This window comes from Mus caroli, chromosome 1 (genome assembly GCF_900094665.2).
Source record: "Mus caroli chromosome 1, CAROLI_EIJ_v1.1, whole genome shotgun sequence".
Taxonomy (NCBI): Eukaryota; Metazoa; Chordata; class Mammalia; order Rodentia; family Muridae; genus Mus; species Mus caroli.
Genome location: NC_034570.1, coordinates 141246757 through 141268762, shown reverse-complemented (window position 1 = coordinate 141268762; position 22006 = coordinate 141246757). Strand labels below are relative to the sequence as shown.

General features: G+C 40.7%; 1 long non-coding RNA gene across 2 annotated transcripts in view; it reads left to right on the top strand.

The window, feature by feature from the left end:
* The first annotated feature begins 512 nt into the window (after positions 1-512).
* LOC110304157 overlaps positions 513-22006 on the top strand; it is a 25744-nt gene continuing 4250 nt past the window's right edge. Inside the window, exons 1-3 of one of the 2 annotated variants that reach the window (XR_002379021.1) lie at positions 513-742; positions 3311-3449; positions 7648-7833. This is a non-coding gene — a long non-coding RNA (uncharacterized LOC110304157). The remainder of the gene's footprint in view (positions 743-3310; positions 3450-7647; positions 7834-22006) is intronic. The other variant, XR_002379020.1, reaches the window with a different exon arrangement.

Sequence of the window (22006 nt, the reverse complement as noted above, 5' to 3'; positions counted from 1 at the left end):
GACAGTTTATTCTGGTTTATCAACACTAAATTGGCATGCCATATTTACACACATACATGCCTTGGAAAATCATCTACACTCCTAAGATTCAAATAAAGAAAACTGCCAACAATACCTGTGAGGCGTAATAATAATTTGGTCCCTGTCGTCTGCTGTCTTCCTGCACAGGAAAGCCTTCCCCGTCTGGTCCATGGGTATTGTTCTTCCTATTGACGGTCATATTTCACAGCAAACTTCAGGAGCTCCTTTACCTAATGACCCTCATGGTTGCTTTCCCCTGCCCCATCACCACTTTAGGTACATCTGTGTCTTCCACTTTCTGGTCAAGCCCTCACCATCCACACTCTTCTCTCCCTCAATCTTCCTCAGGAATACAGAGATGCTTCTGCACGTGTTAGAATTAGAATTGAATTGGGCTCTTTCCTGTATCCAGTAGTTACTCAGTAAAATCTGCCTTCAACATTTTGACTAACGTCCAACTGTGTTTACTTTTTGGCAGTGGGGCCAATAAAAAACTGCACAGGCCATCTAAGAGGAGAATGGAAATCCCAAGAGAGAAAAACGGGGTGATAGAAACAAAGGTTGGAGTGATGCAGGAACCAGACAAGGAATGTAGGCCATCTCCAAAAACAAGAAGAGGAAGGAAAGGATTCCCTCGCAGCCTCTAAGATGAATACATTCAGCTGGTACCTTGAGCGATGCAGGACGCACTGCAGACACCCAGCCATCAAAGGGTGTGGTGGTAAGTGTTGCATTTTAGAATGTCTTGTCACACCAATGATAGTGCCCCAAAGCACCATCTGTGCTATTTGAGAGTAGCTTCATTAATTCACCTAACCACCGAGACAGTGTGAAAATGGACCTCCGTGTGGTTTGGGGTGACTGTGGAAGATCACTAACTTGTAGTGAGTACATCCATGAGTCAGAGTCACATGCCTTTTAAGTAAACACGTAATACTAAATGTCAGGGTCCTTACATAAGGCTAGGAAGAATTTTTCATAAATATATAAAAGTGCTAAAAAAAAATCATAAGCATTTTCCTTTCTCCTTTTATGCAAGGCTGGTGCATCTTTACTAAAATAGATTCACTTCAGAGTTTTAAGGGGCCTTTTTGAATATATGATGATGTTGTTCACAAGGACACCACCAGAAAAGTCAGTCTTGTAATTCCCCCACCGGCTTCTTAGAAAAACCCCCCAGAGGCTGCCCTTGTCCGCTCCCGTGCTCACCAAAGGACTCCTCCCAGGAAGAGAAGAGAGCAGGGAGCCGCAATCTCCAGTCACGTGGTCTTCCTGCTCTGAAGCCCATATGCTCTGTCTTTTTCTTTTCTTTCTCTCATCAATTAGTACATAATAATTTTATGTACTTGTGATGTCTGGTGTGGTATTTCAGTACACGTGTACAAATGCATACTGATTATAAAAAGAGAAATTGGCACTTCTTGTGCCTAATTACTTCTTTGAGGCTTTTAAACCCCCTTCCTCTACTTCTCCGTATAACAGGGATTAATGACTTATCGTGTGATAGTTGCTTTGCTGTACTAGAGAACACTAGAACTCAGTCCTCCTACCCAGAATCATTCGTTACATCTTACCCAGCCTTCTACTCCATCCCAGTTTCTAACGATTACTGTTCACTATCTTCTACTTTGCAATCAACGTTTTTACTTCTGTGTATGGAAGGAATCCTGTGGGGTTTGTCTGCCTGTGCCTACCTTATTTTTCTTAGTATACTGTCATTTACTTAGTATACTATTTGTCTTAGTATACAGTTTTAGTCTTTTTTTTAAACTTTTTTCAAGTTAGGTATTTTCTTCATTTACATTTCAAATGCTATCGCAAAAGCCCTCCACACCCCCACCCCGTCCCCACCCACTCCCACTTCTTGGCCCTGGAGTTCCCCAGTACTGAGGCATATAAAGTTTGCAAGACCAAGGGGTCTCTCTTCTCAGTGATGGCCAACTAGGCCATCTTCTGCTACGTATGCAGCTAGAGATACGAGCTTTGGGGGTACTGGTTAGTTCATACTGTTGTTCCACCTATAGGGTTGCAGACCCCTTTAGCTCCTTGGGTACTTTCTCTAGCTCCTCCATTGGGGGCCCTAGCTGACTGTGAGCATCCACTTCTGTGTTTGCTAGGCACTGGCATAGCCTCACAAGAGACAGCTATATCATGGTCCTTTCAGCAAATTCTTGCTGGCATATGCAATGATGTCAGCTTTTGGAGGCTGATTATGGGATGGATCCCAGCCCAGAAACTTAGAATACCCAAGATACAAGATACAATCTGCAAAACACATGAAACTCAAAAAAAAAAAAAAAAAAAAAAAAAAGTGTGGACACTGTGCCCCTTCTTAGAATTGGGAACAAAACACCCATGGAAGGAGTTACAGAGACAAAGAATGGAGCTGAGATGAAAAGATGGACCATCCAGATATAGTTTTATTCTTTCTGCTGCAAATGCTACTAAAGATTTTGTTCTTTCACAGATAAATAATACTCCATTATGTATATATGCCAGCCTTTCTTTCTTCATTCATTTCCTGGTGGGTATCAAGGATAACCCATGCCTTGGCTATTGAAGAAAACACAGGAAGAAACATAGAATTGGGAGTTATTTTTCCTTCATGAAGTTTAGACCAACTACAGACACAGTTCAAACTTTAACATGTTAAGTATCCACTGCTTCTTTCCTGTTTCTCATTTACTTTTTAAATAAATACCCATGGTTAACGGCCTTAGTTAATATTATCCAGAACATGTCGTCCATTCTGTTTGCTCAGTCAGTAAGATGGCTGTGAACATTCCAATTAATAACACGTCTCTCTAACACTCTTAAAGTGTGTCCCTTTTCTGTTTAAAGAAACATTGTGCTTAGTTTTAATCTTTTATGTTTTGTCTTTATCAAGAAACAATCACTGGAAAAAACCCACATATTTTTAGGATACTTCCTGATATTGGTCTAGATTCAGAAGTACCCACAATTCAAGTTGGAGAAACACTTGTGGCAAGAGGAATGATAATTACATCTTTCTGGGAAGTCCTGTTTTGTCATCANGAAATCACACTATAAAATGGTTTCAGATTGGAAATATTCCAGCTTTGCTACATCAGTGCCATGGTTCCAAATGAGATTTCCCTTCAAACTCTCAACCGTGGTTAGCTTACTTTAAATTTAAATTCATTTCAGNGTCCAATTGGTAAAGAAAATTATTTTTCATCTGAAATTTGGAANNGTCTGCTGTTGCCTATTTGAGGATTTTGTAATGGCAAAATGACATTGATTCTGTAAACAGCCCTTCTTTTCACAGATGTGTGCGGTGGTACACAGGGTTTAGGAAACGGAAGTCAATTACTGCCTCACTTCCATTTGTAATGAAGTAATGTCTCCAGTGTTACCACTAACACTCTACCTTCCTTGATGACAAGGCTTGGGAAAACAAAGACTAAGTGAGTAACTTGGTATTGCAGCTTGGGGTGGTTTATGACTGGCCTTTCTTCCCATGTGGACCTGGATGTCTGATTAATTAAGAAGTTAAGAAGCGCATTCTAAATTAAAGACTGATATAGGAGAAACCGGAGCTGGCCAAGTTGAGGTGTGAAGCCCTGAGATGGGAGACTATCTGTAAAAGGAAATGTGAAGAGTTGATGGCTTTGACTTTCCATCCAATTCTCAGGAGGTGAGACATTAGATGACAACTCATTCCTATGGATGACAAGCTTGAGGCATATTTAAGTTACTAATGTCATGTGACAACTCTAAGTGACAACTCTAAAGATAATAAGATATAACTAGCTTTGTAAAATAATAATGTGTGATTAACAATTAACAATGTATTTCAGAACAGCTAGTAAAGAGAACTTCATGTTCCCAACACAAGGAAATTACAAGTGTTTGTTTGTTTGTTTGTTTGTTTGTTTCTGAGAAAGGATTGCTTTCACTGTGTCCTGTGGGTTTTAGAATGTTGTTTTCTTTCTTGTTTGTTTGAGACAGGTTTTTTTTCCTGATTAGCCCTGGCTGTCCCAGAACTCGCTATGTAGACCAGGCTGGCCCAGAACTCATAGAGATCCACCTGCTTCTGCCTCCCAAGTGCTGGGATTAAAGGTGTGCACCACCATTCCTGGCTCAAAATTCCAAGTGTTTAAGGTGATGAATATGTCAGTTACCTTGTTCTGTTTATATAATATTGTATATAAGTACATACATAAGTACATATGTAGGTACATAATTCCACACCACGGTACATATAGTATGCATCAATTTAATTTATTTTAAATATTTTTTAAAAGTTTATGATATAGATCTGTGCTTTTAGGAATACCAGACCAGGAGTTCCTCTGAAGACAACTGAACTCAAAAACCTGCATAAATTGTAGAAAAATAGAACACCTTTACCTATTATGATTCAGATGGTGTTTCGACAAAGTGTGGAAAGTTAATTCATGGTTACCAGAATATAAAGGAAATAATAGTTTTCTCTTGTGATTCTCTGTCTCATTAACCCCATAGTTGAGTGAATCTGACATGGCAGTCATCTGCATCGAGGGGATAGGGATGCTGTACAGGTGGAAAATATCCATAGACCACAAATCTTACAAAAGATTCATGCTTAGAATATACAAAGAATCCTCAAAGCGCTCAAGACGGCTCACCCAACAAAAGTGCTTATCACCAAGCTTGCTAGCATGTGTTTAATTCTGGAAAAACTCCTGAAAGTTGTCCTTTGTGTCCATATGTGACATGTAAGTGCTCCCACACAAACACACAATAGATAAACATATAATAAAAAATTTTTCTCATCTCAGAAGTGGTGGCAGCACTTCCAGCAGGCAATGAGAGGCAGAGGCAGGTGGATCTCTGAGTTCAAAGCCAATCTGGTCTTCAGAGCAAGTTCCAGAATAGCCAGTGCCAGGCAGAGGAAAAAAATTATTAACAATATAAATAAAAATAATTCTCAAAATGCAACAGCAAACATTAATCCATTAGAAAATAACCAAAGACAAGAAGATCTATTTTCTTGAAGAGGATAAGATGCTGAGCAAAAGCTCACTCCCTGATGTGCAATGAAGTCGCACTGTGGGTATCATTTGTTGTTGTTATTGTTTTAAAGGATGGAATTGCTGAGCAGACCGCATGGAGAGTGCAGAGGCTCAAAGCCACTTTTCTGATCAGTAGATGGGCACACAGGAAGCATTTATAGAAAGGGAGATGGAACAGAAGCTGCGTGCTGACATAAAGAGGGGGTTTGATGGGTTTCCCCCACATGTCTGATGCTCATTGTCTCTCTGCATGTGGCATGTCCTCCTTTTCAGGGACTTACTGCCTTCTGTACAGAATTTTGAGCTTTTGACTCCAAACGGTCATCAGTCATACATGCTGGCTGCTACTGAGCATTCTTTTTATTGATGAAATCTGACTTCAAGTCATCATTAGCAGATTCTGCGGGAACTTCTGAGAAACACTGAAGCCCTTATTATTGTTATTGTTGGTCTGCCTAGGCCTTAGCTAGTTTTAGATATGTAAATAACAAGCAAACATGTGGAAAGATTTTCAACATTATTGGGTATTAGAGAATCACAAATTCTAGCCGCAGTGAACTATCTATATATGCCTACCATAAAAGTTAAAAAATTAGTGACAAGATAAAATGCTGGTGAAGACACAGGAAAAACTGGATTGCTTGGAGAATGTTTGCAAAAAATTAAATCATATAGTCAATCTGGAAAATAATTTGACAATTTCTTGAAAAAAAGAAACAATGTAATATAATTTGTTATATGATCCAATGAGAATATGTTTAGGCATTTGCTCCTGGAAAATGGAAACATCAGAAAACAATCATAATGTTGTAATAGGATGTTTGTTTAAATTAGGGAAAAGGAAAATAAACCTGAAATATTTCAACAAGTAATCAAAGACATAGCAGTACATTCATAACAAGGGAAGCTCCCTAGACTAAAATGCAAGTAAACAGACAAACATAAGCCAGTGAACTTATTGGAAACATCTATGAGTCTTTAGGAAATTATACTACTGACTCAAACAGTCATATGCTACGTGATTTTATTTTTTTTACAACTTCTTGCAACAATAAAATTACAAAAAATGAAAGACACATGCTATCTCTTCCCTCTCATATGCAGATCCTAACTCCAAATCTGTGTGTTTAATTGCAGGACAAATGGAAGCCATAAAGGTGGAGGTGGTGGGGGCAGGGGCCATGCCAATTGGGGAGGGAGAGAGTAGATTATCAGTAAAACCAAAATAGAATGGTGGAATACTGGGTGTGGAAACCTTCAAGCAAAGAAGGGTGTGGGAGTGTGAGCGAACTCCAGGGGGAAGGGGATAAAGAAAAAGTGTATAAAAGTCACATGGAAGCCTACTGACTCTCTATCCAATTAAAAAATACTGATAGTAAAATGCATGTGATATGAAGAAGAGGGGAAACATACAGAGGGTTAAAGGACCAAGCAGGGATGTGGTATGGAAACTGAGAAAAGGAGGTGGTAGGGATGGATGGGTTAATCAAAACTAATGTCCGAGAAGGATTTACTCACACTTACCTACCAGTTAGTAAGCTAACTTCAAAATATAAATTTTTTAAAAACAAAAGGCTCAAACAGAATTGCCTTTCCTCATGGGTGAACAGTGTTGGTCCCAGACTAGGAAGATCATAGTACAAAGTATTGGTCAGGGAGGGTCACAAAACAACACAGGCTATTGCCATCATTCTTTGTCACTCATCATAACTACATGCTGACACCCCGTTGCTGAGGATACCACAGACTTTGGCTGCAGGGCACACAGCAGCCAAAATAAGTCTCAAATCTGAGAAATTCTTCCCTAGTGTTCATGGCACAGCAGGTTCTATGCAGGCTTCTAGTGCTAAAAAGACTTAATGATCTTAACAAGTGTGGGAACTTGCGTGCTACAATACTGACCTTACAGACAGTATCTGCCTACTAATGAAACGTGTCATAACTACTATGGGGTAACTAACTGACCCGTCCAGCAGGTCCAGTTATTCGAGGGTCTCGAGGGGACCTTCTCCTAAGAACCAAATGGGGGGTAGAGAGAGATGGGGGCCTTGTGCGAATAACGACACGAAACCATTCTGGAGTGCATCAAAGCCCCAAATGTATTGAGAAAGGCCCAAGGCTTAAATGCACAAGCAAAAGGGGAAGTACAGATACTTATCAGTGGGAGGGGTAGGGCAATACAAGCAAAAGGAGAAGTACTTATGGGAGGGGGGCAATAGAAATTCTTTCTTTTGGCAGCTACGCGGGGAAGCAGGAACTTGGTGGTATCAGGGTGTGGTCAGGACATCAGCGATGACTTAGGGCTGGAACATCCCGTGGTTGTTCTTGGAATCCATGTGTCGGTGGCCCGCTTTTGACCCCTTTTTCTTCTGGGGGGGAGAGGCCCAATTCAGAGATCAAGAGTTGTCTTAATAGCTCCCAACAACTAACTACTTTCTGAGTGGATTTGAGGCCTGCTACCCAGTATGCACTGTATGCATTGTATTATAATGCTGGTCAGAAGCCCATGACTAGAGAAGTCATAGACCACAAGGTACAACCTATTGTTATTTTGTTCAATAGTCATGTTTTCAAACTGCCTTGTAAGTGTTTATATTTATACCCATAGACCTGAGCTACTCTCGAGCTTGGTCATCGTAACTACGTCTTGAAATGGACAGATGTCAATGAAGAAATGGACTGTGGATGAAATGCTTAGAAGAGATGAGAAGACTGAGTACTCAGCTGTAGATGGAACATCTTTATCAACACGACCATCCTAGTCTATCATCTCTGCACACTGACCAGTTGAGAGGTCTGTTGTTAATCATCATCTACAGCAAGAAGTTCTCTAATGAGGGCTGAAGGATACAGTGGTCCATAGTATAGCAATAAGTCACTAGGAGTCATTCTATTATCACATCCATTTAACAAACTAATAGTAGTAGATTCTCCCTTGGAGCCAATGACCTATTTAGCCAGAGGTTCTTAGCCCTTTTAATAGTGAAAGGTATGGATTCCATCTCATGGAGCAGTCCTTAGATCAAATTAGAGTATGGGTGGTTGTCCCCATAACAGTTGTACCACTATGGCATTATGGGTGGTTGACTCCATAACAATTGTACCACTATGGCATTATCAGGCATATCTTGTCAGACAATAACTACTGTATGTCAAAGGGTTTGTGGCTGGGTGAGACAGATGATTACTTTTATCTTCCATGAGCCTGCATAGCACCTTCCTGGATTATGAAAGCTAGCCAATAGGGATTAAGCTTCCGCATGAGTGACAGCTTGATTTCTTCATGTTTTCCTCATGATTGTGCTTTCTTCGTGATTTCTTCAAGTATGTTGTAACTTTAGCAATAGGGTCTTACTGTCAAATTCTAGAGGGCTGTGGCCAACAATTTAAAAGCAGTCACCCATTCCTGGTATGAGGATTTGCTAGTATCATATAATATCCAAATAGGATATTGTTTCTTGTTATAGGATAACTCCATTTAAACTCTTTATATAAATTCATATATATGCATATGTCTATATATTTTTAAAAGAAGTTTCTATATATTTCCACATGACTTTTCAAAGTGTCCTTAGTGCTAGTTATTCCTCTCCATAATATTATCTTAAAATGTCCTTTAGGTCTATGATTATTTCAAAAGTTGCTCACTGTCATTTGACAATCATTAAATTCGACAGTTTTGCTTAGTCATACTCTAGTGATTTGGCACAGCCCTCTGGGACATCTAGTTGAAATTGAAGTGAATTGCCACTAGATGACACCATTGATTGCACAACCAGCCAGAAGAACATTCCTCTAAAAACATGGGACTTATTTAAGCCTGTGTTGTTTAAGAAAGGGAATGGGGTGAATTTTAGAAATACAAAATATGAAGTTTATAATCAGACAAAATTTTTCTTTATTGATCTTAGAAACATTGTCCAACTGCTATAAACCTTGCTTTAATTATATCTTTAAAGTTACAGATTTAAAAAGAGTTGCCCTCCACCTCCGTTCCCACCCCCAAAATATTTTTAGACAAAAAAAGAACTTTAAAGATTTCTTTTGGAATTGCTGGGGTTTCTTTGTGTAAGGAGCATCATTAAAGAACCCTGGCCATTGACAATGAGTGTTGAGGCCAACCATGTTACAACCAACTTAAAACTAAAAGTAACTGATTGGCTTGCTTGCATTGGTCACGGTTCCTTTTTTAAGTTTTCTATGTTTCATCATGTTTTCTTTTTTAATCTTAAAATCTTGATTGATTGAGAGACAGCTCCTCCCAGTGATAGTCCACTCATAGGAATAGTAAAATTCTTGCTAGAACCAGGTACCAGGAGGAGAGAGAAGACCTATAGCCCAGAGCCAGTAGGAGTCAACTATAGCAGCCCAATCCTGAGCTTACTCCACCCCACACTGTATTTCTCAAGAAAATCTAAAGAAAGCTGGAGCCTAGACATCCTCTTTCAGTCCAGTAACCTCTTTCTGCAAGAAAAATTTACATCAGTAAAGAACATTTGCCATCATTTGCATATGAAAGTTTTCCTACAAGCTGTCTGGAAGTTGGATGCTCATCTGACAGGGATGTTTTAGGGGTTGGTGGAAACTTGAGGGTAGAGCCTCCCAAGAAGGAAGTACCCTCTGCCTCTGGCTCACAGCTGCTGTGAGGTCCAATTCTCTGCTCCATAACTCCTATTCTGCCGTGATGCTTCTTCGCCTTAGACCTAAGCAATGGAACCAGACAACTTGTAGACCTCTGAAACGATAATACAGAATAAATCCTTCCTCTTTTAAGTGGTGTCTCTCTGGTGTTTGTCACATTGATGAAAAGCCTGATTAACACAGTGTACACTGGTAAAAGGTTGTTTCAGTTTCGTTTTCTTACAGGAATTTGACCTCACATTTAGAGATTGGGTATTGAGAGGATAGAGGATAGAGGATAAAGGATAGAGGATAGAGGAACAGGTTAGACAGAAGTGTGAGAAAGGGTGATTGTAGGTAAGGAAAGGTAAGGCCATCAGTGGTCTTCAAATTCATATACTTTGTGGCTTTTCATAGGACATGTGCTGAAAGAAAGAAAGAAAGAAAGAAAGAAAGAAAGAAAGAAAGAAAGAAAGAAAGAAAGAAGGAAGGAAGGAAGGAAGGAAGGAAGGAAGGAAGGAAGGAAGGAAGGAAGGAAGGAAGGAAGGAAGGAAGGAAGATCAGTGGAAGTAACATTTGATAAAAGCTGTGACTTCACTTACCCCAAGAAACAGAATAAGAGCTTTGCATTTCTGTCTTAAAATTGCATCTGTCTCTTTTATTCCTGTAAACTTTAGGCCATATTCCTTGGCCTAGTGAATAGTATGTTAATTATTTAAGGACTATAAGACTGGTAGTAAGTTGTTGATTATCCTAAGTGTTGTTTTATAATGCAGAATAATGAGCACGGGGCGGGGCTGAGGTATCCCCCTCAACAATCAGGCCATGTGACAGGCCTAGTATAAAGGAAGTTTATTGCGGGGAAAGAAGGGGACCAGGAAGGGGGGGGCAGAAAGAGAGAAAGGAGAAGAGGAAAAAAGGAAGAGAGGTGGACAAAAAGAGTGTAAAGAAGGGGAGAGTACAGCAGGTGATGCTGTTAGGCCACGGTTGCTAGGTTCCTAGGAGGAGTCTAGTGGCATTGTTTGTAAGCCAGTACTAAGTGTTCTAATCTTCCTCCTCCCACTTCAGACTAAAGACATCAACGAGAGAGTAAGATGTTTTTAAGACTTACACAAACATTATAGCCAGCATCTTTGAGTCTGTCGTGTTACGGAGCAGTGCTGACACCTAGAAGCCCCAATCATTTGTCATTTCCCTAAGTCTGAAGGAGGACACAGTCATTGTTCTGACTCACTTCATTTTACTTTTCTATTCTCCACCTCTGGATCTTTTCCCTGTCAATCAATGGTTTCCACAGCACCAGCAGAACCCTATAGATCAGGACTTGAGATACTGACTAATACAACCTCAGTTTGGTCGATACTGTTTCATTCCACATATCCATGCTTCCTTACTTTCGTGCCTCCACGCCACAGCCCTGTGGCTAGGGCTAAAGACATCTCAGAGGCAACTTTTTAAAGGTAGTCACTAGTTCTGCCCTTTGTTGAGTGTAACCACAGTGCAAATTCAATCCTTTCTGATTCGATGCATCGTTTCTCTGATTAGACTATCAAGCTCAGACCGAAATCTTATATATTGAGAGCCCCAACCGCAGCCCCCCCCCCCCCCCCCCCCCCCCCCCCCCGTCAGACCTATGACCCCCAAAACATGGTGGCGATTTGGTCCTTTGACTTGAAAGGGCTGTCTGTTCTGGTCATGAGAAACAGTTGGAGGCTTCATCCAGTTCGAGCTAGAAAATGTTGTCTCCAAATTTCTAAGAAAAACAGCTGATCACTGAGCAGATCAAGTGTTGGAGGTGTTTATTGTAAAACAAGCATGGACCCATTACTTCACTGTTTAGTTAAGTAACTCCTAAGAGCAGAGATGAAGGCAGCTAACTAAAAGCAAGTGAGGTTAGGCCTTTCCACTTTCCCCTGATTTTCCAAAGAAAGGCTCTTTGATTTTCATACTTTAAGTGGAAGAGTGGCCCAGACCCCTTACAAGGGAAATTTATTAATTCTATAATAGAGACTTAGTTACATGTATATATACGTAAGTAAATATTTTTCTTTTCTCAATCTATCTTAGGTTCATTTTGTTTATAGCCTCGATGTCTCCCCATCCCCCAAAACCCACAAAAAAACAAAACAAACATCTTTGTAAAGACCTTGAAGGACAGAGGGAAGTAATCTTTCCCCAACCTATGTCAGCAAGCTCGACTATAGTGTCTTTCCAATTATCTGTAAGTTCTATAAGCAAACCATGACTGCTTAAGGCCAATGGCCTACTAATGGCGTCTCAACAGATTTTCTTAAGTAAAACCAATTGGGTCAGCTTTTAAAATCATATACTTCTAAAGGGCAGAAAATACCCAAACAGGGTAATTAATTATAGTGGAACTTGTAAATTTATAGGAGAATTATAACCTTTATTAAAATTTCATATTGCTTTTACTCTATGCAAAAAACAAACAAGCAAAAAACCAAGACATTTGTTTTTTGGCTTGTTGTTATAAAAATGAGAAAGTGTTTCATATTTTCAAATAAATACATAATAGTACTGATGTTTTTCCTTTTCATGAGGGTAGCATTATAATAAACATATTTCCTACTATCAACACAAAAACATGGGACTTCTGTTTAACTCTTTCCTCCTGGTCAATAGCTCCACTGTAAGCTGAAGAAGTTATATTTTCACTGGATGATTTTGTCATCATCTTTATCCAAATCCTGTGTTCACTGAAAAGTAAGTTAGCTAAAGGCAAGTAATGCCAAGCTAGGCAATGGTGACACATCCTTTTAATCCAAGCACTCAGGAGGCAGAGGCAGGCAGATCTCAGTTTGAGGCCAGCCTGGGCTACAGAGCAAGTTCCAGCACAGTCAAGGCTACACAGAGAAACCCTGTCTTAAAAAAAAAAAAAAAAAAAAAAAAAAAAAAAAAGGCAAACAATACCATGATTGACTTTCAGAATAAAGCCACAATTCCATAGTTCAAAAAGTATTTGATGCCGGGTGGTGGCGGCACACGCCTTTAATCCCATCACTTGGGAGGCAGAGGCAGGCAAATTTCTTGAGTTCGAGGCCAGCCTGGTCTACAAAGTGAGTTAGAGGACAGCCAGAGCTACACAGAGAAACCCTGTCTCCAAAAAAACAAAACAAAACAAAAAAGTATTTGAAAGAAATGAAAGCTTCTAAGCTTCTATAATCTATAAACTCTGCCCTGGAAAGTGTTTCTGTACCAGCAGAGAGACTTGGAAAATCAGATCCTCTATAAAAGTTGTTAAAATACTGGCCAAAACTGTAAAAATAGACTTTTCCAGAACACTGTAAGTTAACTAGAAAGACATTTATGAAAAATGATTATGAACAATAGTAATAAAGGCAGATAACTCAATTTTAAAACAGATAAATGTTTTTGTCTATTAATTTATCCATTCAAGAAGATCACAGAAAAGAACAGGAAAAATGTCAACAAATCATCATTTTCAGGGAAAGAAAAACCAACACCATAATAAACCAACACCATAATAAACCAACACCATAATAAACCAACACCATAATAAACCAACACCATAATAAAACGGCACCCAGGTCTATTTAGTGAGGTGGATGCATATTAACAAGTTGTACAGGGTTGGACAGCTGAGCAACACACACTGCTGGTATAAACTGCTGGTGTAACAAAATAGGCTGGCGTGCATCTCTGAAACAGAATATTTGTCCCCCATGTGTGAGACCCTGGGTTCAATTATTTGCACACACATACACACAATTGTCTTTGCGGGCTGGAAAGATGGCTCAGCAGGAAGAAATACTTGTCTCTCTTCCAGAGGACCTGAGTTCCATTCTTAGTCCCCATGCTAGACACACTGTCTCTCACTCTAGGGAAGCCAATGCACTCTTCCGGACTCCCTGGGCACCTGTATGTATATCACTCACACACACACACACACACACACACACACACACAGACACGATCATCAACAACAAAAAAATCCAAAAAAATTTGTCTCTGATTTCTCACAGTAGCATTACTCATTCTAGCCAAAACATGGAAGCCAGAATGTTCAACAAAGACTATATAAACAAACACAACCATAGAATGGGCTCTGCCACCTCTGCAGTGAAAAAGATAAAAATACCATAATTTTTACCCAACCCAGGTCTGAGCTACTTGTGGCTCAATCTGACAGTAGGAAATAACTGTTAGTAGAAGGGAAATCAGATTTATTCAAGGGTATCCTGAAGGAAATGGATGTGGTGATCAATATCAATTGTCTATTTGACAGAATCTATAATTACATAGGAGACAAGCCTTGAAGGCATGCCTGGGAAAAATGGTCTAAATTAGGATTACCTCTAGTCATGGCTTTGACAAATTAGCTACATTAGATTGACTAAAGCAGGAAGGCTTACCTTGAATGTGGGCAGCATCATTGCATGCGCTGGGATCCTGGACCGGATGAAAGGGAGAAAGTAAACTGAATGCTAGCATTCAACTCCCTCTGTTTCTGCATCGCAGATACAATGTGACCAGATGCCTTGTCTCCTGCTGCAATATCTTCCCACCAGGTTAGATTGATTATGTGTTGAAGGTGAACCAAAATAAACTCTCCTTCCCTACATTGCCTTTATCAGGTATTTAGTTACAAGGGACAAGCAAGCAGCCAATGGAAAGAAATGCAGAGCCAAACATTAGATGGAGCTCCGGGTCTTTTGTAGAAGAGTTTGGAGAAGAACTAAGGGACCTAGAGGGGATAGGGACTCCATAAGAAGACCAACAGGGCCAACTAACCTGGGCCCATGGTGGCTTCCAGAAACTGATCTACCAACCAAAGGGCAAACATGGGTGGATCTAGCCACCTCACTCCACGTATGTAGCAGGTGTGCAGCTTGGTCTTCATGTGGGTCCCCCAACAACTGGAGCAGGAGCTGTCCCTGAATCTGTTGCCCACCTGTGGACCCTGCCCCTCTAACTAGCTATCACTGGGAGAGGATGAGCTTAGTCCTACAGTGACTTGATGTGCCAGGATGGGGTGATACCCTGGTGGGCCTTCCTGGTCTCAGAGGAGAAGAGAGGGCAGAGAGTGAGGAGCTATGTGAGGGAGGAACTAGGAGGAGAGGGGAGCTTTGATTGGGATATAAAACTAATTAATAAAAAAAGCAGACAAACAAAAACAAAATTCAACGTACTTTATGATAAAAGACCACAAAACCATCATCAACATCATACTGAATGAGAAGAACATGAGAGCTTTTTATCTAAAATCACAAATAGCACAAAGAGATCTGCTCTTGTCACTTTTATCCAACATGTCACTTGAAACTTTAATTGAAGTAATAAGGCAAAGGAAGGAAATGAAAGGGATATAAATAGGGAAGGATGAAGTTTGGCAACTCCTATTTGCAAGTGGCATGATACTATAACTAGGAGATTCTAGGGAATCTACCAAAAGGTCCTTAAGCTTGGTAAACAAATTCATCAAAGCAAAAGGATACAAACCAACACACAAAGGTCAGTAGCTTCCCTATATCCCAATAATGAACTCCATGAGAAAGAAATCGGGAAAGCAATCTCACTCATGATAGCTCAAAGAGAATAAAACCTAGCCCAGAAGGAGAAAGTCCTCTACTGTGAAAACTACTGGACACTGAAGACAGAAGTTGAAAGTCAGTGGAGTAGGTATCCTTACAACAGTCATGTTACTAGAGGTGATCCTTCAATGAAATACCATCAAAATATCATTGGCAAATATCATAAAACTATAAAACATCTTGAACTAAATCAGAAAAGATCTTCATAACCAAAGAAATCTTAAACAGAATGAGCAATGCTGGAGGTATCCCAAAACCTTACTTCAGGTTAAAACTACAGAGTCGCCGGGCGGTGGTGGCGCACGCCTTTAATCCCAGCACTTGGGAGGCAGAGGCAGGCGGATTTCTGAGTTCGAGGCCAGCCTGGNCTACAAAGTGAGTTCCAGGACAGCCAGGGCTATACAGAGAAACCCTGTCTTGAAAAACAAAAAAAAAAAAAAAAAAAAAAAAAAACCTACAGAGTCATAGTAACAAAATAGCGTGATATTGGCATAAAACCAGACATAGAGCAATGGAATTGAATAGGGCATGGGATTGAGAGGAGAATGTGGTGAAGGATTCTTTGCTAACTGTACGCATGCATTGGTCCACCTTGCATTATGTAGTTGAGCTGCATTTGTTGGGACTCCATAGAGAGAAACGCACCAAAACATTTCTGGTAATGTGCTGCAGTTTCTTGCTGCTTCCATGGACTCTGGCTGATTAGATGCATGCGCCAGAGCAAGACATGTGGGGCAAGACCCGTGCTGAGGAAAGGCACATGGAGGACACATGATGTTTGGGGGGTGGGGGGTAATAAATAGGACTCCATGGAGAAACAGAGACAGAGCTTGGCTTGCTGGTACAAAACATGTGGGTATCTGGTCTTCACTGATCTTCATTTCCCTGAGAGAGAGATACGGATAAGAACTTTTCCTGGCAGCCGGGCAGTGGTGGTGCCCGCCTTTAATCCCAGCACTTGGGAGGCAGAGACAGGCGGATTTCTGAGTTCAAGGCCAGCCTGGTCTACAAAGTGAGTTCCAGGACAGCCAGGACTACACAGAGAAATCCTGTCTAAGAACTTTTCCTGGCACTCCTGTTCGCACCCCCTATTGACATGAGCCAAGGCTGAGGCCTGGCTGTCTCTGCTAGGTTGCATAACTGCTGTTGCTAACCTGAATCTACCACACTGGACTACAAGTGTATCAGTGAAATGGTTGCAAGTGGCTAGAGCTGCCGCTACCTGCTAACCTGTGAACTAAACTGCAGATTTCCAGACTGGAGTTACTTTAAGGAACCTTTCTAAACAGGTTCACTTCCCCCATATCCTTTCTTTTCCACTGGTGGATGGTAGGCTACAAGGAAGGTTAAAGCATTTTAAGAGCCATCATTAAAAATAAGGTTTGAAAAATTAAAGTTACATAAAAGTGCCAGAGGGGAAGCTATCAGTGAGTAAAATTATATGCTAGTATATAAAAAATTAAAATAAAAAGTACATGGGCATCATGGTGCATGCATTTAATCTCAGCACTTGGGGACAGAAGGCAGGTAGATTTCTGTGAGTTCAAGGGTAGCCTGGTATATACAGGACAGTACATGGTGAGACGCTGTCTCTAATAAATAAATAAATAAGCTAAAAAATATAAAATAAAATAAAATAAAATAAAATAAATCAGATGTCCAAGCCCATTAGGAGAGAAGACTAAGGCAAAAATTATAAATGGGACACAATTTGAAGCAACAGAATACTGTAAACCCATGTTTCTCTATAGTTAGAAATGGGCATTGCCATAACCACATCATTTCTAGAATAAACAAGCATGAGACTGGAGAATTTCACTTAGTCTATACTCCTGAAAGTTCTAATCAGGGTTAAATAGCAGGGGCAACAATGGATTCAATGTAAATGAGACTTAGACTTCAGTCCCTCCTTGGGTTTCACTCCAGAGTGGGACAGCAGATAGGATTTTAAGCCTTCAGGTGACCAGGATGCATGCTAATGTTTGAGAGCTGGACACATCCCAGCATTCCTTGGAAGTGCTTCCATACCATTCTGCTTTTGGAAAAGTCATATTGTCCATTAAGCAGGCAGAAAATGCCCACGTGAGTGTGCCACAAAGGACGACAATGAGGACGAAAGAATTCAGAGCAGCAACAGGACATCGCAACACACTCAAGGCAGCTCACTGAATTCCAGGAGGTACAACACCCTTGCTGTAAAGAAGCCAAATGCGATTTTTCTTTAAACAGAGCGTTTCACGTCCAAAGGATCATCTGTGTTCTCTTCTTGCTTTGGTAGGATACTATTGGCCTTTATGTAGGCCACATCTGCCTGCACTACCTTTAATAGGATGTGGTAAAATGCTCTGGTCTTTGGAAAAGCCCGGATAGCTTGACAATCTTTCCCCGTAGAAGGGCTTGATATTAGACTGTTTGTCATAATAGAAAACCGGAAATGAGAGTGAAACCAGAAAGCACTGGCATAGACTGAGAAGCTGGCACTGGTGCTGAGGTCATTAGCAATATTTTAAAAGGGCCAAAGGAAGACAAGAGTGGAAACTTCTATTTGTCTCAACCCACGCTATTTTTTATTATATATCATTCACCCTTTCCACTCCAAATGCATGCTCAAAATTAAGAAATCTATTTAAAAGCAGAGTTTCTGATAATTACAGGGTACATGAAAAGAAAGAAAGAAAGAAAAAAAGAGAGAGAGAAAGAAGGAAGGAAAGAAAGAGAAAGAAAGAAAGAAAGAAAGAAAGAAGAAAGAAAGAAAGAAAGAAAGAAAGAAAGAAAGAAAGAAAGAAAGAAAGAAAGAAAGAAAGAAAGAAAAAGGGAGAGAGAGAAAGAGAGAGAGAAACTTGCTCCTTTGGTCTCAAGCTTGAAACCCATCAGAAGCTGACCCTGAAGAAATGAGCAAACCTGGTTCCATTACTGCATCATAATCACCTTCTATTAAACAATTCTACTTTCTGTTCTCAGCAAAGGTGTAGGTAATAAGTTACACCCTTTTACTACTGACATTATTTCTATTACATTGTCTATTTTTGGAGGTTTTGTACCACATTTCACTTTCAGTTTATATTATCATTTTAATTTTTTTTTTTTTAGAATAATCTGGAAAGAAAAGTTGGCTCAAAATATCCATGGAAGGAGTTACAGAGACAAGGTGTAGAGCAGAGACTAAAGGAAAGGCCATCCAGAGACTGCCCCACCTGGGGATCCATCCCATATACAGTCACCAAACCCAGACACTATTGTGGATGCCAACAAGTGCTTGCTGACAGCAGCCTGATACAGCTGTCTCCTGAGAGATTCTGCCAGTGCCTGACAAATACAGAAGTGGATGCTCACAGCCATCCATTGGACGAAGCACAAGGTCCCCAATGAAGGAGCTAGAGAAAGGACCCAAGAAACTGAAGGGGTTTGCAGTTCCAAGGAGGAACAACAATATGCACTAACCAGTACCCCCCAGAGCTCCCTAAACCACAAACCAAAGAGTACACGTGGTGGGACTCATGGCTCCAGCTGCATATGTAGTAGAGAATGGCCTAGTCAGTCACCAACGGGAGGAGAGGCCCTTGGTCCTGTGAAGGCTCTATGCCCCAGTGTAGGGAAATGCCAGGGCCAGTAAGTGGGAGTGGGTGGGTTGGTGAGCAGGGTGAGGGGGGAAGGAGATAGGGGATTGTTGGAGGTGAAACTCGGAAAGGGGATAACATTTGAAATGTAAATAAAGAAAATATCTAATGAAAAAAAGAAAAAGAAAAGAAAATTGACTCATATTCTCTATTTCATTAATGTATTCAGGTAGCCACGGTCCGTGCTTTGCTTGATTGCTATTGGCCTTTATGTAGGCCACATCTGCCTGCACCACCTTTACTAGGATATGGTAAAGTGCTCTGGTGTCTGAAGAAGCCAGATGGCTTGGCAATCTTTCCCTGTGGAAGAGCTTGTTTCCTCCCCCACTTGGCATATTTTACAATACAGCAAGTATTTTGTTGAGCTTCTACTATGCCAACCCTGTGGCTGTCACTGTGGATGTACAAAATTAAGATACTGATTTTAGCCTCAAGTCAATGGCAATGAGCATAAACAGTAATAGATTTTAACCTGTCTATCAAAATGTGCCCATACTAAGTAGATACATATATAATAGATGGACTACCTCTAGCTGTCCTCTGACCCCCACGAGCTCACTGGAGCACTTTATAAATGCCTACACACTCAAGCACACAAAATATAAATTAGTTGACTATAATTAAGCATGTATTACATTTTATTGTGCAACCTAATATAGAAGAAATGTTTTAAATGACTATCAACAGCAACACTAAAAATCCAAAAAGTCATAAAAATGTAATATTCAGGCTGGAGCAGACTAGGAGGGTGGGGTGGTTTTCAGTATTTATTTTCGTGATTGTGGTAGACTCCTTCAGCTACTTGGCAAATTCCTGAGCACTAGGACTTGACAAGTTATAAGGATGAACAAGTTTGGACTCAGTTATCAGGAATCTCTGGTATTGTGTGTGTGTGTGTGTGTGTGTGTGTGTGTGTGTGTGTGTGTGCATGTGTGTGAGTGCATGTGTATGAATGTATGTATGTGTTAGTGTGTGTGTTTTGAGTGTGTATATTAGTGTGAATGTTAGTGTGTGTGTTTGTGTGTGTGTGTTAGTCTTGGTTTTTGTGTGGGTATTAGTGTGTGTGAGTGTATGTATGTGTGTGTGAGTGTGTTTTTAGTGTGGATATTAGTGTGTTTTAGTGTATGTGTGTGTGAGCATATATATACAAGTGTAGGTGTGTGAGAGTGTCTGTGTGTGTGAGTGTCTGTGTGTGTGTGTTTGTGTGTGTGTGTTTTAGTGTATGTGTGTTAGTGTGAGGTGTGGTGTGACCAGAGCTGGAGCTGAACTTGAGGAATAAAGTGTAGTCACTGGAAGGTGTTGGCATAGGTCTCTGGCAGTGCGTGGATGAATCCACTCAGCAGATGGCTTCCAGGTGGACTGGACATCTAAGTGGAGGCTGCAAAGGTCATAGTACTTGAATCCTTTCAATGCACCATTCCCTTCATCAATCAGCTGCCTCATGGAACCTTTGCTCAGCTAACAAGTCATGAACAAACAGGAAAAAAATCCAACTGTGAGAAGGGAACAGCTACAGAGAGCAGTGGCACTGAGAAAGGGTGTGGAGAACTGGAGAAATCGGCTTTCCAGTGCAGAGGGTGTGAAAAGGAGAGTGGATACACAAGAGATGAGCCAGAAGGTCCCGAAGTTCTCCACAATTTGGAAGACCTTTTAGAGGACAAAGGGGGCATGCAGGACTCTTTTTTTTTTTTTTTTTTTAATGATATGAAGAATTTACTACCATCATTCTTTTTCAGAGAAAAACAAAGCCTAGAGTAGTTAAATCACTCCATTTTTTTTTTTCTGCCAGTATCACAGCAAATCTTTTCCTGGTTGGCCAATCACACTGTGAACTGAGCAGTGAGATTGCCTTTAGGATATTGATTATTTGTTTCATTAGGATGAATCATCATTCATTGATTAATTGGCCATTGCTAACATTGGCTAAAGCCCCCGAAANCTAGTATGGAAGGATGGGAGAAAAGGAGAGGGAGAGGGAGAAGGGAAAAGGGGGAGGGGGAGAGTGGGGTTACCTCTCAATCCAGAATGGGCTTGAGAAGCTTAGAAAACAAGAATTGACTCTTATAAAAGTCCATGTAGTTCACTACCATGTTTTTGAAAGCAAAGGGGAGTTGGTAACCAAGTTGGACTTGAGAGATGTCCTCTCAGCTGGGCACTGGTGAAGGCCACTCATCTGCAGTGGAGGTTGTTTTTCTCCTCTTGTTCCCATCATACAGTCAAGTTTTCCACTTCAGTTCCAAGTTCTTCTTGCCTTAAATAGCCTCGTTGAAGCCCTCTATCTCTGGAGATAAGTAGACTTGACATCTGCCACACGCCTTGTCTTGGACCAGTACACCCTCACCTGTTCTTTGGTCCTTGCCGTCTTTGTGATCTTCACGGGCCACTGTGAGCAAGGGTGCCCTCCCAGCAGTGTTAACTCTAGGCCTGCCTTTGCTGCTGACTTATACCCTAGTCCCTGTTGGTGTACTGTGCTCCTTTGGCTTTAATATCTTCATCTGTAAGTTCTTTGTGTTCTGTCCCTTACTTTTGCTTCTTCTCCTCTGTATCTTCTGGTCTTCCCCTCCTCACTTCTGCAGGGGCGGATGCTCTTGTAGACTCCACATTCCCATTGTCCTAAGCAGACACACTCCTCAGTCTCTGTGAAACTTATCCAAATCTGCTTAGAGCATCTTCCCAGGGACAGCTTGATCAGGAAGCATCCAGGCTGAAATGCTTGAGAGATGAATGATACTTTATGATGCATCAGGAACATTTCCCATGCCTTTTCCTTCAGATCTTCATACTGCAGACTCAGCACTTTCAATTTTTTGAAGCAACCTTTTCCCTAGGTCCTTCAAGTTTTACACCCTAGAGTTAGAGATTCTGGATTTTTTTTTTTTTTTTTTTTTGCTTAACTTTACAATGGCATCTGGATCCTTACCAGAGCATATACCCTCTTCAAGAAGTGTGTATTCCATTCCAAAGGTAGGTTCAGACAAAACTAATCAACATACAGTGCTTTGTTAGCACTTACTGGCCTGGTGCCTAACTGTTCACAAGTCATATAATTCCAAGGGTTCTTTCCAGGGGAATTTCCTCTTCTGTCTGAGAAGGGAAGTTTCTAGTGGTATATGCAGCAAAAGGAAGTACATGAGATTCTGCATAGCACAGGGCAGCA